The sequence below is a fragment of the Gasterosteus aculeatus genome, chromosome 13 (assembly GCF_964276395.1).
Source record: "Gasterosteus aculeatus chromosome 13, fGasAcu3.hap1.1, whole genome shotgun sequence".
Taxonomy (NCBI): Eukaryota; Metazoa; Chordata; class Actinopteri; order Perciformes; family Gasterosteidae; genus Gasterosteus; species Gasterosteus aculeatus.
Genome location: NC_135701.1, coordinates 5,934,866 through 5,953,029, shown reverse-complemented (window position 1 = coordinate 5,953,029; position 18,164 = coordinate 5,934,866). Strand labels below are relative to the sequence as shown.

The 18,164-nt window shown below is 42.3% G+C and overlaps 2 long non-coding RNA genes across 2 annotated transcripts in view; both read left to right on the top strand.

The window, feature by feature from the left end:
• Positions 1-2,034, top strand: part of LOC144386352 (uncharacterized) — a 51,443-nt gene extending 49,409 nt beyond the window's left edge. The window contains exon 2 of the long non-coding RNA XR_013452056.1: positions 1,946-2,034. This is a non-coding gene — a long non-coding RNA (uncharacterized LOC144386352). The remainder of the gene's footprint in view (positions 1-1,945) is intronic.
• An 11,731-nt stretch (positions 2,035-13,765) lies between these two features.
• On the top strand, positions 13,766-14,665 carry LOC120812937 (uncharacterized). The gene is made up of 3 exons (XR_013452051.1): positions 13,766-13,988; positions 14,201-14,305; positions 14,425-14,665. It is a non-coding gene; the product is annotated as an uncharacterized LOC120812937 (long non-coding RNA).
• The last annotated feature ends 3,499 nt before the right edge of the window (positions 14,666-18,164 follow it).

Below are 18,164 nucleotides of genomic sequence, written 5' to 3'. Positions count from 1 at the left end.
AAAATGCATTTCATTTTTTTCATTTCTGAATGAAAATCTTCAACTCTTGACTCTCGTACTCTTGGGTACTGTAGGATATTAGAAACAACTATACGACCCGGTTGATAAAATTAATAAAAATGCATATAGTGTACACCAGAATACAGCCATGATTTTGAAACTGTGTAATCAATAAAGTAATGACAATATTGTAAAACCACTGTAATTCTGCAACTGTAATAGAATAATACCAATGCAGTTATGATTGTATTTGATGCATGCATGTAATACTTGCACAACAACTGATATTGACTAAGGGTTATTCGAAATCCGAGTTACATTGAACTCACCAGAAGACCACTCCCAGAGGTGTGGACACTAACCTTCACACCTTTAAGCATTGTTATAAATACCTGTAGGAACCATTGTTCTCCAGTTCGCTGGTGGAGACAACAGACGGGCACTAGGGATGGTCAAAAGGACTGACCTGGGGCCTGTTGGTTGCTGAGACCAGCGGCTCCTCAGCTGAGATGTTCTTTCTACCACAACGCCATCTCCTTTATTAAATACATTTGATTTAACCTTTTGATCTGCGATGCCCTCTGTCTGTCTGGCGTTTCTTCATTTTTGAATACTACAGTACTTAACTTTGAATGAATCACCTCCATTTTGATGACCTGTGTGGCTTTTTGTTAAGGCCTTTGGGTGCGTGACTATAGTGCATTCCAGATGTTGCATTGATCTAACAATGAATAATTCTTTTCATTTTCGAAATGAAATGTTTCATCCATCATTCTGATTTTAGACATTTTCAATTATCAAATATAAGATTTAAAGAAGGAAAGGGTGTTGTAGGGAGGGTAAAACATTATGCAATAAAGAACATGCAGACAATTTTGTGAAAAGGCCCCGAATAAAGTCAGTTTTAGATGCGTCACTCTGCAACAGGAAGCCGACTTCATTCATCAGCTCTAATCTTCCCCCAAATAGAAAAAAGAGGAAATGATATATGCAACGAAACGCATTCTGCAGAGCATCTAATGTGTAATTACTGATCTTTCTCTTTGTTTGTTTTGTGGCAGGTGGTTTTCCACATAGATTTACCAGTAGCGTCCGTCTCTCCCTCCAGAACCACTCGGGCATCTCTCACAGCCCCCTTTCCTTTTCTGACAAACTTCCTTTATGAACTTTTCTTTACTGGGATTTTTCTGATGGTAAAAAGACTGAAAGAATTTCAGAAAGACACAACGATAACGGTTTAGTGTGGTTTCCTGTTTCGGAATATTTATAAATGTGTACAAGCAGTTTGCTTGTACACATTTTAAGGGGGGAGACTTTCTTCACAAAGGGTGTTTCTTTACGCTTATTAGCTGTTCCTCAAATACAGATGAACTTCCGTTCAGATGATGGAAGCCTGATTAAAAAACAGAACATTTGCAGGGAAATGAAATCCCTGATCTTAGCGTTACTGGTTTCGGAGTGTAGAATTACAGGATTCGGTCTCATTTTCCGATTTTCTACCTTGTATTTCCTCCTCGATGAGCATTTATTGAATGAATGTCCTCAAAGTTGGATCTATGATGTCAATTTCTGGCGCAGGCCGGCGTAACGAGGAACACACAGGACTGCCTTCAAAATGCAAACGTGTCGACCCGAACTCTCGCTATAGTATATTCACTATATTAGTCTTACACAAGAATGATCATACAACGTCGCATCATTACACAAATCTTGAAATATTATCTCAAATCTACTGAACAGTGATCACAAGATTTTCAATGATGAAAATATGCGTGTTGTATTGTGCATTTCTGTACAGCATGTGGACTGAGATGCTTCATGTGTCCCACCGACTTTGACGTTTGTTCCAGTGTGGAGAAGAGAGGCGAGAGCTTCTTCCACAGCTGATTTCAATATAAACACAATATGATCGACCATTGGATTGTTTAATTATTGTATTTCACAGCAAAAACAGGTTTTTATCAGAATCATAACATGTATAATTAGAAACATTAACCATCGTTTGAGTGCATTCATATAAACCGTTTTTTGATCTTTCTGCATAAATATTCTTTCATCCAACAGAAAAAGGCTACATTTTTTAAGCGTAAGTCTTTTTGGGGAATAAACAAAAAACAAACTACATTTTACAAGAGGCCACATAAGTGGTACAATATTTTTGTTTAGTTTGTTTGCAGGATCTTAAAGAAAGACACGTGTAGAATACAAAATCTTTCAAATCTAAACAATCAAGGTATGAATGTCAAGCTTTTCAAATCGGTTTTGGGTTCTTTGTCAGTTAATAGTAAAGAGACAATGAAATAACAATGTTATTAACAGCAGCAATCAATCAATCCATTAACAGTTCTCTTCTCCTTCTGGTTGAAATATTTGCCAGTTCAGTTTTTCAGTGTATTGAATGAATCCCTTTTTTATATATATGTCCAACACTTCACTGCCTCAGTAATTAATCTAGATCATCCAGATGTCTGCCACAAAAGCATACACGCAATATTATCCCAAATTCTGCGTTTAACTGATAAGAAAAGTTGCAGTCTAGTTTGCCAGTCAAAGCCACCGTGTTTCAGATTTGAACATTTACGACTCTGTCGCCATCTGGTGGCACTATTGCAAATGCAAGAAAAAAAAGACCGTCAGTCCATAAGAAAGACCCAAACCACTCGAGCTGTGGGCCTTGAAGGACTCTAGATGTCCATCAGATGGAAGACGCGCTGACGATACAATTGAAGAATGGTTGAGCGCTGTGGAAGCCACATGAGGATGAGGATCGGCTAAAGGATGGAGCGAAAGAAAGTGAACATGAGTTATTGTTCTGATTCTTTGGGTGGAAGGCAATTGGCAATTGGCCTTTGTCAAAATGTTCCCCCTTGTAGCTCCTCCAGCGCCCTGCGGGCAGGTAGATGTCCCTCTCCTGCTTCCCCGACTCCAACACCGGCGCCACCTTCAGGTCGTCACCGATCAGGAACTGGGAATCGATCTTGTACGCTGCATCGTCGTTGTTGGCGATCCACCAGAGGGGCCTGATGATCGGGTCCCCGGTGTCCAGGACCTTGCCTGCCAGTTCGAGAACCTTCGGGGCCACCAGAGTCTCATGGAGCCCTGCGAACTTCAGCGCTATCTGCACCACCTGCAGGTCAACGCACAAAGGTGAGGGGTCAATTAGGTATATACACGTAATATAAATCAAACATTATTAGTTGTCTATTTCTATGCGTGTATATATCAGTGCATAATTACATTCAAGGACAGGAAATTACAACAGGGAAAAAAGTAGCCTGTCTTTTCGTTCGTTCTGAATAGTTAACCTCCTCCACTCTTCAAGCATTTTTCAAACTAAATATTGTGGAAAAATAGTAATTTCATATCAACACAATTACGAGAGATCGACTCTAGCATTATACAAAACTATGATACTATAGCCTACAACGTGATAATTAAAGCTTTGTGGGGGGGGGTTCTCTTTCTCTTTTAGTACTAAGCAAAGGCGTGTGGGTTTGTCCTGAAGAGAGGCTCATGCACCCCTCAGATGGCAGGAGTCTTGACGGAGAGCATCCTCAACATGCTTGTCAATGACATGAGACCTCTATCAATGGTTGAGGATGAGGGCTTTATGCAGATGGTCAACACATTTCATCCAGGTTACACCTTACCTTCCAGAACTCATTTTAAAAAGCTCATGGAGCAAAAGTATGACACTTCACTTGCCAAGGTTAAAGATGCGCTGAAAGCAACTAAGAACAAGATTGCCCTCACAACTGATGTTTGGACCAGTGTAGCTACAGAGGCATATCTTCGCATCACATGTCACTTCATAAGTGATGACTGGGAGCTCACTAGCTTCTGCCTAAGACCGCTAAGAACCTCGGCGTCACACTCGACAGCCAACTCTCCCTGTCTCCCAACATCACCGCGACAACGCGATCCTGTAGATACACGCTCTACAACATCAGGAGAATACGTCCCCTTCTCACTCAGAAGGCAGCGCAGGTACTGATTCAGGCTCTTGTCATCTGCCGCCTGGACTACTGCAACTCCCTCCTGGCTGGTCTCCCTGCCACCGCCATTCGACCTATGCAGCTCATTCAGAATGCAGCAGCTCGACTGGTCTTCAACCTTCCTAAATTTACATCCAGGACATGGTCAAACCCTACATCCCAACCCGCACTCTCCGCTCTGCATCTGCAAAACTACTCGTCCCTCCCTCACTGAGAGCAAAACACTCGACTAGGTCTCGACTCTTCGCTGTCCTTGCGCCGAAATGGTGGAACGAGCTCTCTGAAGACATCAGGACCGCAGAGAGCCTTCACATCTTCCGCCGCGAACTAAAGACACACCTCTTCAGACTCTACCTCGACTAAAGACTAACAAATTGTAGCACTTAAATTGTACTTATAACGCTACTCATCTATAGCAAATTGTAAATTGGCTTTATGAGGAAATTGCACTTTCTTGTTTCTTGTTCTCCTGAGTTTGTACCCTATGGTTGAATGCACTTATTGTACGTCGCTTTGGATAAAAGCGTGTAATGTAATGTAATGCCTCACAACCATGCCACTTGAAGAGAGGCACACTGGACCCAACATTGCTGCATGGATTGAGCAGGCTGTGGACACATTTGAGATCCCTACAAGCAAAATTGTGGCAGTAGTTCATGACAATGGCTCCAATGTTGTGCTGGCTGCAAACTTGCAAGAAAAAAAATGGGTGGGTGTCTGTCCGCTGCACAGGCCACACTTTGCAATTAGTAATAAATCATGCGCTGAAAAACCCACAGATCAGCAAAGCCCTTGGAGCTACAAGAAGTCTCGTTGACCACTTTAAAAGAAGTGGACTGGCTGCAAGCAACCTAAAATTGAAGCAAAAACAAATGGGGACTCCTGAACACAAACTTGTCCAAGATGTCAGTACCAGGTGGAACAGCACCTATCACATGATTAGTCGCCTACTGGAACAGAGGTGGCCAGTCACTGCAACCCTTTCTGACCCGGCAACACAGAGAGGGAAACAATAACTGGACCTCAAAAGCGATCAGTGGACCCTTCTCGAAGAACTGGCCCAAGCTCTCCAGGCCTTTGAATGTGCCACTGTGTACTTGAGTGGTGAGAGTTATGTGACAGTCTCTGCACTGCCTCCTCTGGTCAAAGGGCTTCTGAAGTCCACCCACACTTCTTATGAGACAACTCCTGTGCAGGCCTTCCAGGGAGCTGCTTCAAAGGAAACCACTGCACGGTGGTCAGGAGAGGTCACCTTCACCGATGACAAACAGAGCAAACAGGTCATTGCAGCTGCACTTCACCCACGATTTCTAAAACTGAAATTCCTGACACCAGAGGAGAGGTTCAGTGTTCAAAACAAGGTACACGCTCTGGCACTACAGCACATGGATAGGAATACTGGGAACCAAGATGCCACGGCATCAGCTGAAAAGGGATCTCCAAATAGGAGGACTGTTTCAGTACTGGATTCACTGCTTGGATCAGACTCCACAGACAGTGACAACAGTGAAGAGGACGCGCACAACCAAAAGATCCGTAATGAGGTGCTGATGTATTTTGGAGAACAGCCTCTTTCAAAGACAGAAAGTCCCCTGCCTTGGTGGAAGTCGAATGAGGCGAGGTTTCCAGCTCTGGCATCACTAGCCAAATCATTCTTGTGCATTCCAGCTACGTCTACTTCCTCTGAGCGGCTCTTCTCAGCAGCTGGGAACATCGCCTCCAAGAAGAGAGCCAGCCTCACTCCAGAGCATGTCAATATGCTCACATCTTTACATTGAAATTTGAAACGCGTATGAATTGTGTGTTCCTCTGCACTTTAATTGTCGGGAAGGATGGACTATTTTTTTTAGTTTTGGACTTTGAATGTTAGAGTTATTTTGCACTTGCAGAGGCTTGATTGTTATTTTGAGTTACTTTTAAAACTTTATTTGCACTTTACTTTTAAAAGCATATTTGCACTGTAATTTGTATTACTATTTTGTTTATTTATAATGATGTTTACACAACTTGTTACTCAAATACATTTGAATTCAAATTTCAACATTGAGTCAATATTTTTTGGGGGGGGGAAATAATCATTAGATTAGTCGATTAATCGAAAAAATAATCGATAGATTAGTCGATTGATAATCGTTAGTTGCAGCCCTAGTAACTTAACTTCCTGCCTTGTCCTGTCATCCCCTGTGATTTTCTGCACCTCCCTAGTGTATTTAAGCCATCTGTGTCTCTTGTTGCGTCATTGTTGAATGTCTGGATGTCCAAGTTAGAGTGTTCCTGGTTCATGTCTGTGTTTTTCTCCCTCAGCCTTTTTATTTTTTGCATTTAAAGTTACTATTAAAGTCTTTTTGTTTTGTAGCTCTGTCCTGCCTACACCCGCCTTCCTGACAGTAACCATGATCGACGGATTATTTTGGAGCAGATATTTTTACACTTTTCAACCAAAGAATGTAAAATATTCCCTGGTAAAAACTTATTAAAAAGGTTTTTCTTTTATAAATCAATACTTTCTGCTGAAATAAGTTTTATTTTTATTGTGGCCTGAATTACAGCGTGACACCTAAAGGCCATGCTGAAGATGGCGGCCCCCGCCACTTGTTGAGCTCCAGCAGCTCGGCCTTCTGCAGCTGGGCTCGGCAGAGCGATGCTGAATAGTAGCACCAGGAAACACAGAGCCCGGCGTGCCCGCCGCCACCAGGGGCCGTTCTTCATGAGCCAGTTTTAGGAAGGCAAATCATGTCAAAAACCGAAAGCAAGAGTCCGCTGTTTTCTGCTCACTCGCAGTTTTCCCTTTTCACAGTAGTGGGCGACGAGTCACCATGGTCTCTCTATATCTAATGGGTTACGAACGTTGTCTTTGGATGGGCTGGGTTTCATCTCTGTTGAGTCATGCATTCCCCGAACTGCTGTAATCCTGTAACTTTCCCGGCTGCTGGACTAATAAAGGATTATCTTATCTTAAACACGGAGAGTAATGAAACGCACTGTTGTGTGTTGGATGTGACGTCCTTTACTGTAAAACCCTAAAAAAAAATGGTTACTTAAAAAAAATTATAGCAACATAAAAATTCAATAGTTTTGATTTATTTATGTTAAATGAACATTGCTTGCCAAATCAATTGTACTTTATTTGCTAATTATCTACACAAAAGGAATTACTCATTCAGTTGATGAAATGGATTACCTTTTACTACTTGATTTAGTGAATATCTGGGTCAAATGCATTTATATTTACTGATTAATAGGTGGAACATTTGGATTCATTTAATAAGAAAAATGTACTAACTCCTATTTGTTCTTAATTCAACACCGTAACATTGCTAGTCTTTTTATTCCTACCTCCCTTAATTATTTTCAATTTGAATAGTAGGACTTAAAATATCTAATATTTAATAATATTAGTTGTCACTTTGTTGCTGCTGTTTTTCTATGTTTGATCAACCCAATATCACGCCTTTTACGTGCTACAGTTTACTTTAAATGATCAAAATGCATAATCAGGTATAGTTACTGACATATTTCACATTGTCAAACTAAATGTTAAAATATCTTAAGCTGAAGTTAACCACGGCCCTTTTCTCTCTCATTCTGAGTGATTTTCTTGTGGTAGAGGCGTGACAGCTCTGACTGCTCTGGTATCAAGGACTTGCTCATGCTTGTTGGAAGGCCTCATGCAGTGAATCTGTCCTCACCAAGGTGCAGCTACACATGTTTGACGTCTTTCACTGTAAAAATACTGCAAGGGTAATGCAGGAAATGGAGAAGTCTGGATCATTGGAATAGCAGTAAAGCGGTTGCTGCAGAGAAAAACGAAACGCTGAACTACATTTTCTACTATCGTGTCATTTGCAAATGGCTTCATCATTTCACGTGTTATATGTCCAACACTTCACTGCCTCAGTAATTAATCTAGATCATCCAGATGTCTGCCACAAAAGCATACACGCAATATTATCCCAAATTCTGCGTTTAACTGATAAGAAAAGTTGCAGTCTAGTTTGCCAGTCAAAGCCACCGTGTTTCAGATTTGAACATTTACGACTCTGTCGCCATCTGGTGGCACTATTGCAAATGCAAGAAAAAAAAGACCGTCAGTCCATAAGAAAGACCCAAACCACTCGAGCTGTGGGCCTTGAAGGACTCTAGATGTCCATCAGATGGAAGACGCGCTGACGATACAATTGAAGAATGGTTGAGCGCTGTGGAAGCCACATGAGGATGAGGATCGGCTAAAGGATGGAGCGAAAGAAAGTGAACATGAGTTATTGTTCTGATTCTTTGGGTGGAAGGCAATTGGCAATTGGCCTTTGTCAAAATGTTCCCCCTTGTAGCTCCTCCAGCGCCCTGCGGGCAGGTAGATGTCCCTCTCCTGCTTCCCCGACTCCAACACCGGCGCCACCTTCAGGTCGTCACCGATCAGGAACTGGGAATCGATCTTGTACGCTGCATCGTCGTTGTTGGCGATCCACCAGAGGGGCCTGATGATCGGGTCCCCGGTGTCCAGGACCTTGCCTGCCAGTTCGAGAACCTTCGGGGCCACCAGAGTCTCATGGAGCCCTGCGAACTTCAGCGCTATCTGCACCACCTGCAGGTCAACGCACAAAGGTGAGGGGTCAATTAGGTATATACACGTAATATAAATCAAACATTATTAGTTGTCTATTTCTATGCGTGTATATATCAGTGCATAATTACATTCAAGGACAGGAAATTACAACAGGGAAAAAAGTAGCCTGTCTTTTCGTTCGTTCTGAATAGTTAACCTCCTCCACTCTTCAAGCATTTTTCAAACTAAATATTGTGGAAAAATAGTAATTTCATATCAACACAATTACGAGAGATCGACTCTAGCATTATACAAAACTATGATACTATAGCCTACAACGTGATAATTAAAGCTTTGTGGGGGGGGGTTCTCTTTCTCTTTTAGTACTAAGCAAAGGCGTGTGGGTTTGTCCTGAAGAGAGGCTCATGCACCCCTCAGATGGCAGGAGTCTTGACGGAGAGCATCCTCAACATGCTTGTCAATGACATGAGACCTCTATCAATGGTTGAGGATGAGGGCTTTATGCAGATGGTCAACACATTTCATCCAGGTTACACCTTACCTTCCAGAACTCATTTTAAAAAGCTCATGGAGCAAAAGTATGACACTTCACTTGCCAAGGTTAAAGATGCGCTGAAAGCAACTAAGAACAAGATTGCCCTCACAACTGATGTTTGGACCAGTGTAGCTACAGAGGCATATCTTCGCATCACATGTCACTTCATAAGTGATGACTGGGAGCTCACTAGCTTCTGCCTAAGACCGCTAAGAACCTCGGCGTCACACTCGACAGCCAACTCTCCCTGTCTCCCAACATCACCGCGACAACGCGATCCTGTAGATACACGCTCTACAACATCAGGAGAATACGTCCCCTTCTCACTCAGAAGGCAGCGCAGGTACTGATTCAGGCTCTTGTCATCTGCCGCCTGGACTACTGCAACTCCCTCCTGGCTGGTCTCCCTGCCACCGCCATTCGACCTATGCAGCTCATTCAGAATGCAGCAGCTCGACTGGTCTTCAACCTTCCTAAATTTACATCCAGGACATGGTCAAACCCTACATCCCAACCCGCACTCTCCGCTCTGCATCTGCAAAACTACTCGTCCCTCCCTCACTGAGAGCAAAACACTCGACTAGGTCTCGACTCTTCGCTGTCCTTGCGCCGAAATGGTGGAACGAGCTCTCTGAAGACATCAGGACCGCAGAGAGCCTTCACATCTTCCGCCGCGAACTAAAGACACACCTCTTCAGACTCTACCTCGACTAAAGACTAACAAATTGTAGCACTTAAATTGTACTTATAACGCTACTCATCTATAGCAAATTGTAAATTGGCTTTATGAGGAAATTGCACTTTCTTGTTTCTTGTTCTCCTGAGTTTGTACCCTATGGTTGAATGCACTTATTGTACGTCGCTTTGGATAAAAGCGTGTAATGTAATGTAATGCCTCACAACCATGCCACTTGAAGAGAGGCACACTGGACCCAACATTGCTGCATGGATTGAGCAGGCTGTGGACACATTTGAGATCCCTACAAGCAAAATTGTGGCAGTAGTTCATGACAATGGCTCCAATGTTGTGCTGGCTGCAAACTTGCAAGAAAAAAAATGGGTGGGTGTCTGTCCGCTGCACAGGCCACACTTTGCAATTAGTAATAAATCATGCGCTGAAAAACCCACAGATCAGCAAAGCCCTTGGAGCTACAAGAAGTCTCGTTGACCACTTTAAAAGAAGTGGACTGGCTGCAAGCAACCTAAAATTGAAGCAAAAACAAATGGGGACTCCTGAACACAAACTTGTCCAAGATGTCAGTACCAGGTGGAACAGCACCTATCACATGATTAGTCGCCTACTGGAACAGAGGTGGCCAGTCACTGCAACCCTTTCTGACCCGGCAACACAGAGAGGGAAACAATAACTGGACCTCAAAAGCGATCAGTGGACCCTTCTCGAAGAACTGGCCCAAGCTCTCCAGGCCTTTGAATGTGCCACTGTGTACTTGAGTGGTGAGAGTTATGTGACAGTCTCTGCACTGCCTCCTCTGGTCAAAGGGCTTCTGAAGTCCACCCACACTTCTTATGAGACAACTCCTGTGCAGGCCTTCCAGGGAGCTGCTTCAAAGGAAACCACTGCACGGTGGTCAGGAGAGGTCACCTTCACCGATGACAAACAGAGCAAACAGGTCATTGCAGCTGCACTTCACCCACGATTTCTAAAACTGAAATTCCTGACACCAGAGGAGAGGTTCAGTGTTCAAAACAAGGTACACGCTCTGGCACTACAGCACATGGATAGGAATACTGGGAACCAAGATGCCACGGCATCAGCTGAAAAGGGATCTCCAAATAGGAGGACTGTTTCAGTACTGGATTCACTGCTTGGATCAGACTCCACAGACAGTGACAACAGTGAAGAGGACGCGCACAACCAAAAGATCCGTAATGAGGTGCTGATGTATTTTGGAGAACAGCCTCTTTCAAAGACAGAAAGTCCCCTGCCTTGGTGGAAGTCGAATGAGGCGAGGTTTCCAGCTCTGGCATCACTAGCCAAATCATTCTTGTGCATTCCAGCTACGTCTACTTCCTCTGAGCGGCTCTTCTCAGCAGCTGGGAACATCGCCTCCAAGAAGAGAGCCAGCCTCACTCCAGAGCATGTCAATATGCTCACATCTTTACATTGAAATTTGAAACGCGTATGAATTGTGTGTTCCTCTGCACTTTAATTGTCGGGAAGGATGGACTATTTTTTTTAGTTTTGGACTTTGAATGTTAGAGTTATTTTGCACTTGCAGAGGCTTGATTGTTATTTTGAGTTACTTTTAAAACTTTATTTGCACTTTACTTTTAAAAGCATATTTGCACTGTAATTTGTATTACTATTTTGTTTATTTATAATGATGTTTACACAACTTGTTACTCAAATACATTTGAATTCAAATTTCAACATTGAGTCAATATTTTTTTGGGGGGGGAAATAATCATTAGATTAGTCGATTAATCGAAAAAATAATCGATAGATTAGTCGATTGATAATCGTTAGTTGCAGCCCTAGTAACTTAACTTCCTGCCTTGTCCTGTCATCCCCTGTGATTTTCTGCACCTCCCTAGTGTATTTAAGCCATCTGTGTCTCTTGTTGCGTCATTGTTGAATGTCTGGATGTCCAAGTTAGAGTGTTCCTGGTTCATGTCTGTGTTTTTCTCCCTCAGCCTTTTTATTTTTTGCATTTAAAGTTACTATTAAAGTCTTTTTGTTTTGTAGCTCTGTCCTGCCTACACCCGCCTTCCTGACAGTAACCATGATCGACGGATTATTTTGGAGCAGATATTTTTACACTTTTCAACCAAAGAATGTAAAATATTCCCTGGTAAAAACTTATTAAAAAGGTTTTTCTTTTATAAATCAATACTTTCTGCTGAAATAAGTTTTATTTTTATTGTGGCCTGAATTACAGCGTGACACCTAAAGGCCATGCTGAAGATGGCGGCCCCCGCCACTTGTTGAGCTCCAGCAGCTCGGCCTTCTGCAGCTGGGCTCGGCGGAGCGATGCTGAATAGTAGCACCAGGAAACACAGAGCCCGGCGTGCCCGCCGCCACCAGGGGCCGTTCTTCATGAGCCAGTTTTAGGAAGGCAAATCATGTCAAAAACCGAAAGCAAGAGTCCGCTGTTTTCTGCTCACTCGCAGTTTTCCCTTTTCACAGTAGTGGGCGACGAGTCACCATGGTCTCTCTATATCTAATGGGTTACGAACGTTGTCTTTGGATGGGCTGGGTTTCATCTCTGTTGAGTCATGCATTCCCCGAACTGCTGTAATCCTGTAACTTTCCCGGCTGCTGGACTAATAAAGGATTATCTTATCTTAAACACGGAGAGTAATGAAACGCACTGTTGTGTGTTGGATGTGACGTCCTTTACTGTAAAACCCTAAAAAAAAATGGTTACTTAAAAAAAATTATAGCAACATAAAAATTCAATAGTTTTGATTTATTTATGTTAAATGAACATTGCTTGCCAAATCAATTGTACTTTATTTGCTAATTATCTACACAAAAGGAATTACTCATTCAGTTGATGAAATGGATTACCTTTTACTACTTGATTTAGTGAATATCTGGGTCAAATGCATTTATATTTACTGATTAATAGGTGGAACATTTGGATTCATTTAATAAGAAAAATGTACTAACTCCTATTTGTTCTTAATTCAACACCGTAACATTGCTAGTCTTTTTATTCCTACCTCCCTTAATTATTTTCAATTTGAATAGTAGGACTTAAAATATCTAATATTTAATAATATTAGTTGTCACTTTGTTGCTGCTGTTTTTCTATGTTTGATCAACCCAATATCACGCCTTTTACGTGCTACAGTTTACTTTAAATGATCAAAATGCATAATCAGGTATAGTTACTGACATATTTCACATTGTCAAACTAAATGTTAAAATATCTTAAGCTGAAGTTAACCACGGCCCTTTTCTCTCTCATTCTGAGTGATTTTCTTGTGGTAGAGGCGTGACAGCTCTGACTGCTCTGGTATCAAGGACTTGCTAATGCTTGTTGGAAGGCCTCATGCAGTGAATCTGTCCTCACCAAGGTGCAGCTACACATGTTTGACGTCTTTCACTGTAAAAATACTGCAAGGGTAATGCAGGAAATGGAGAAGTCTGGATCATTGGAATAGCAGTAAAGCGGTTGCTGCAGAGAAAAACGAAACGGTGAACTACATTTTCTACTATCGTGTCATTTGCAAATGGCTTCATCATTTCACGTGTTGACTGTAAAAAGGAAAAGAAAGGGGGTGGGGTTAAATCCAAAAACATCTTAATTAAAAAAAATTGAAATTGTTGGAACACGTAGTGTACATATAATGGTGAAATGAATGTCAATTTATTGAATGTGTTTAGAATTCTATCTGTCTATAGTGCTCTGAAAAGGCAGGTTTAGTGTAAAAATGAACTTGAATAACACATTAATTTTGCTCATAATAATAATAAAGGGAAATCTTGAATGTAGGACCATCACTGCTTTCTGAAATGTTTCATGAAACTAAATCCAGTACAGTGAGAAAATAACGTCCTTTGAACTTTACACATTACCTGCAAAATAAGTGTGAAAGGTCAATGTTGTTGCAACAACAACAAACAATCCTTCTCTCTTTGCATTGAACCACTGCAGCATTTGCAGCTTGATTCCTCAAACCTGGAGATTTTCCTTTCACTTTGAGTCATGATGAATGTATCAACTCGCTCAGGCTGATGGGAGGAGGCTTTCTGAAGAAGCACAACTAGGTTTAGAGGCGACTGGTGGGTTGGACTATAAAGGGGGAGCTTTGGCAGAGTGGACATCTTTTCTCCAAGTGCGCAGTTGATTAAACATCGGTTCTTCCCGTCTGTTCAGGATGCATTTTTATGGAGCGCTGATCCTGTTTGTGACTGTGTCTGCGGGTAAGAAAAGTTTAAAAGTCACGTGCCTTAGCGTGTAATATTTGTTTCCTTTTTTTTTGTTATTGTGCATTTACTCCCAACTTCCTCTGCTCGTTCTGCTGTTGGAATCGTTTCTATCTATATTTCATGAAAAGAATGCACAGAACAACGAGCATTATATTTGGAGTATGTTTAAAACAGTTGTGTGTTTTTATTGTGTCTTTCCTGTACAGCATGTGGACTGACCTGCTACCAATGTGAAGGCAAAGGCTGCACGGACACGTTCACTTGTCCAGCTTCCTCCGGATTGGATCGTTGTACCAGCATCGAGGTGAACGGTGAGTGGTTCTTCCACAGCTGATGTTCAACATCTTAAACTCATTATCGATCCGACATGTTCCTGTGCTGAACGCCTTGTGGGTTTCATTGTTGTTGAAACTGAGTTGCTTTTCATCAGGTCTTGTCACCAAGAGCTGCATGAACAGTGCACTTTGTGTTGCACCGATAACCTGCTGCTCCACTGACTTGTGCAACGGAGCCACACCCGCCGCCTCCAGCATCCTCCTCCTGATGGCATCATCGGCCATCGTCACGCTCTTTCTCTGAGCTACAGATATTAAAATATATAACAATGTTTGTCTTCTTTCATCACCAATTTGTACAACTAAAGAAGAATAAACAAAGCCTCGATGTGTAAACGCTGACTCGATATCTGTTCAATGAACAATATGATGTAACGTTGAATTGTTTAATTCTTTGGTATTTTAGGCTCGTCTGTTCTTTACACATGTCTCTGCTTGTGAGAGCCAAATGTCCCAGAATGCATTTCACCTCAGCAACGACGGGGGGAAATAAATACTAGGTCGAAGTTTATAAATACTTCTATATTTAAGTCACGGAATGTAATTCTACGACTTTTTCAGACGAGAAGTTAGTTGTTTACGCATCATTTCTGCCGTCGGTTTGTCAACATTCAGCATTCGTGACAATTTGCTCCGTGGATGTCGGAGATTTGAGGTCTAGTCAACGGGACCGTCTGACTCCTCCAGCACCGGGCGGTCACCTCATCTCAGCCCGCAGAGAGCAGCCTGTTTTCGGCCTGTCTTCTGTGAAATGCTCCGCTGGTATCCACGTCTCCGTAGCGATTATACATGAGATACTATAGTAAAACTAGGCTGAGTGTTCATAGCTTTCAATGTGGTCACTGATGTTGTTACGTCTGTTTGAGGACAGAGTTCAGATTCCTAACTTCATGTTTAACTTTAACGTTTTGTCTGTATCCAGGGTGCAGCTTGTTATCGTCCATCATTGTGCATTAAAACTAACGATGTTTTAATCAAAGGACATGAGGACCGTCATCGAGACTCTAAACCGGCAGCATGACGTCAGCATCCAAGCAGCTGAGAATCTCTGAATTGTAATAGTAATAAATACAAGTTATCCCCATTTGAAATATTGTATATTTCTCTGTAAGATATTTGATGTCTGGTCAGTTGCTTGAATATGCTTGTTTATTCTTGAAATGTTTCTATTCTTTTCATTGTCAGAATGTAAATCCAACTGTAGCGCCATTGATGCCTGCATCGTATTACATTACATTACGTGTCATTTAGGTGACGCTTTTATCTAAAGCGACGTACAATAAGTGCATTTCAACCATAAGGATACAAACAGCAAAGAACAAGAAACAAGAAAGTGTCATTTCATTAAACAAGCTGATTTACAACTGGCTCTAGATAAGAGCCATTATAAGTGCAATGGCTTTACAAGTGCTACAATTTGTTAGTCTTTAATATCTATAATAAAAAGCTAACTGTGATAATCATTAACGATGTCACCTATCTAACCGTAGCCTCCATGATCACTGTTTATTAGATATTAAATACTATGTCAGGTACTAATGACGTCACCTATCTTACAGAATGTAGCCTTATTGCTCACTGTATCATAGATATTAAATACTATGACATTAATCACGAATGATGTCATCGATCTTACGGTATGTAGCCTCATTGATCAATATATTATAAACATAATGGCCATGGGTGTGTTGTTAAAACTGTGTACTTCTTGTCTCTTTGACTTTCAAGTCTTTTCAGTTGCTGACGTTGTGCTTCAATGACAGCTTCGAGTTCCATTTCGGCTCTTTTTGCAGCCAACTGTGCAGCAGTATCTGGTCTCTCAGCTGAAACACGTGGTGATTCTGAGGGATGGTTGGAACAGTGGCTGCGTACAGAGACTCTGGAAGCCGTGGACCCATATGTGGACCCAGCGTCACTGTCGAGCAGCATCCGTAACGTTGATTTTTCCAACTCGGGATCAAACGCTTCTCCTTCTTCAATCAGGCTCACTTTCATTAGTCGTAATAAATCTGCTGATAAAGCTGAGCATGCATCAACTTTTCTCCAAATGTCTTGGCGTGGTACTGTTTGGAGTCGTGCGTTGTCGTATAACTGCTTCAATTCAGACTCAAGCTTCCCAACCACATCCATCATGTCATACAAGTCACTCTCAGAGCGCTTGTGTTTTAATTTATTACGAACTTCCCTAATGATGGTTGTAGCTGGTTGTCATCTACGGTCCACTACGATTACCGAAGGGGGGCGTTTGTTTTTTGACAACGTTTTATCTCATAATTTCGACTTTCTATCTCCTTTCTTCAGTGCGGAAATGGGCTTCTATAGTTGGGTGGATGCATCACTCCAGCCAATCCAAAGACGGGGTTTGTAACCAATCAGGTGTAGAGACCATGGTGACTGGCTCCGCCCCCTCACTGTCAAAAAGAAAAACAGCGAGCGCGTAGAGCAAATATCTCGTGCGAGATGAACTTTTGCTCGCGCGAGACGGAGATTTGCTCGCGGATGTTTGATTTACGCGCGCGCATCAACCTGATTTGCGCTCTTGAGTTTTGACAGTGATTTGCAGAGCGAGCGAGCGAAAAAAGTATATCGTGGGTTGACAAAACGAAAAAAAAATCCTTTTTTGTGTACAGTGGTGAAACAGTTCATTGTGTAATGGCAATAATGGTACAGTGGGTGCGGAAAGTATTCAGACCTCTTTACATTTTTCACTCTTTGTTTCATTGCAGCCATTTGCTAAAATCTAAAAGGTTTGTTAAAAAAGAAAAACTGAAATATGACATGGTCATAAGTATTAAGACCCTTTTCTGTGCCATATTGAACTCACACGCTGTCCATTTGTTCTGATCCTCCTTGAGATGGTTCTACTCCTTAATTCAAGTCCTGCTGTGTTTAATTAAACTATATAAGACCTTTCAGCTCACAGTTTGTGTCAGAGCAAATGAGAATCGTGAGGGCCCAAGGAGCTCAGAGACAGAATTGTGGCAAGGCACAGACCTGACCATGGTTACAAAATCATTTCTGCAGCATTCAAGGTTCCTAAGAGCATAGTGGCCTCCATAATCCTTAAATGGAAGATGTTTGGGACGACCAGAACTCTTCCTAGTCCTGGCCATCCAGCCAAACTGAGCAATCGTGGGAGAAGAGCCTTGGTGAGAAGAACCCAAAGATCACTGTGGCTGAGCTCCAGAGATGCAGTAGAGAGATGGGAGAAAGTTGTTAGGTTTAGGTGAAGGTTCGGACCCCAAAGCAGACACGGAGAGGTTAGTGATCGGATATACGGACGAGAGTTTATTGGCTGGCGAGGATCCTGGCAACGGGGAGGACGAAGAGCCGGGCGGTGACGCACCCGGGCGTTCGTAGTAGACTGGAATAATCTGGCGTCGCCGTGATGAGACGCCCAGGCTTATATGGAGGATGATTATTGGATGCAGGTGTGTCTCGTCCAGTCCAGTTGCCGCCAACAGCCAGCCACACCCCCTGCCACAAACAAAACACAAGAGAACACAGCCAAAACCCAAACAAACAGAAACCCAATCACCACAAAAGTTCCACAAAGTCAACTATCACTGCAGCCCTCCACCAGTCGGGGCTTCATGGCAGAGTGGCCCGACGGAAGCCTCTCCTCAGTGCAAGACCTATGAAGCCTGCATAGAGTTGGCAAAAAAACACACGAAGGACCCCCAGACGATGAGAAATTGGATTCTCTGGTCTGATGAGACCAAGATTGAACTTTTTGGCGTTAATTCTAAGCGGCATGTGTGGAGAAAACCTAGGGCAGTATAATTGAGAGACTATGGACAAAGATTTGTCTTTAGTGAACCGAAATGTAAAGATA